Genomic DNA, 1,602 nt, shown 5'->3' on the forward strand with positions numbered 1-1,602 from the left:
GTAGAATCTCTCTCTCTCTCTTTGTTATGAACAACAGAAATAGAAACAACAAAAAAAGCTATGGCACTAGAAATTAAGAAATTATTTTTGTTTCATTTTTACCTTTATTTTCCTCCTTTTTTGGGTTCATTTCGTTTTGTTGTTTTTTTGTACTACATGAAGAACTGTTTTTTGCCTGCTGGTACATTACATTTCCGGAGGCTGGGTGAATAATAATTTTCCCAGCCTCCCTCGGATGGTGGCCTTAAGGCCAGGTAGTGCTTCATGAGCTCCACTGGTTGGATCTCTAGCTACTGGCCTCTAAATACAACCCTTCTTTACTACAAAAAGCAAACAACAAAAAAAAAAAAAAACCACAAAAAAAATTTTAAAAAACAGACAAAAATAATTAAAAAAAAATCTTTTTTCTCACTTGTGAAGAGCACTACAAATAAAGAAACAAAACAAAATATATTACAAATCTACAAGGCCTACTGTCGTTATAAGTACACCGCTTGCAGTGTTTCAATGGACATGATTCACATTGCTGACCGCTTTTGGACTTCACAGTATCCAGTTAGAACTGTGGAATATTTTGCTTCTGGTTGAGCAGCAACCAGAGGAAACAAGGCCCTGCTGGTTTCCACCACGTGTCTGCTTTCGCACACACACACGCATCCACAAACACACAGAAAGGGCTGAGGGGAATGCGAGGCAGTGTGGCTTGGATAGTGTGGAGTCCCTGCAGGGTGAGGAAAAAGAATCAGAGGTTCCTCACCTGGATTCTGCTCCATGCCTCGCTGTCCAGTGCACCCTCCCCGCTGCTTTTCTCGTACCACCACCACCTTATAGCAGAAACCAAGAAGATTCAGACAACGAGCAACGGTGGCTTTTTTGTAATTTATTCAGTGTCTTCGCTGAGCACAGGGCCTCAGCACAATCAAGAGGGACTTTCACAGAAGGCAAAGAGAAACACAGAGGAAAATCAAAGATATCAGAGGTTGCAACCTATGGATCTAGGTACAAGAGAAGGGTTAGTTCCCACAATCTTTGCAAAAAAAAAAAGATGCATCAGGATTTATTCTTGTGGAAGAAAGAAGAATAGAGGGTGGGAGGGGAGGGGAATAATAATTAAAAAAAAATAAGAGTTGTTGGGACTTTTTTAATTCAAAATTTTATAGAGGGGCAAAAGTGACGTTTACCAGATAGAATGCTGATTTTTTTAATATATTTACAACAGTATTTGTGTAAAAAAACAAAAAAAGTGAGATTGTTAAAAGTAATTTTTCTTTGTTTTCTTTTTTGTTTTGCATACACTGCCACTAATATCTTCTCTTTTATTATATATATGAATATATATAAAAATATATATTTTATTTTAAATTGAGACTGTTAAGGTTAGCTAACCTGCTTCCAGATAGAGGGGGGGAGGGGAGATGATCTTGATTTTTATTTTAAAAAAGAGGAAGGATGTTTTCTTTATTTTCTTTTCTAGTATTATTCTCTCTGTTTTCTAATGGAATCAAGAATTACCTGGGTCGATGAGGGGCTCTGTGAAGTCATCTGTGAGATTATCTACTAGTTTTGTGCATCCTGCAGTATCTTTTGAACTGCTACTTTGTT

Source organism: Melozone crissalis, unplaced genomic scaffold (genome assembly GCF_028551555.1).
Source record: "Melozone crissalis strain CALT ecotype California unplaced genomic scaffold, PUWL_Pcris_2 ptg000008l_1, whole genome shotgun sequence".
Taxonomy (NCBI): domain Eukaryota; kingdom Metazoa; phylum Chordata; class Aves; order Passeriformes; family Passerellidae; genus Melozone; species Melozone crissalis.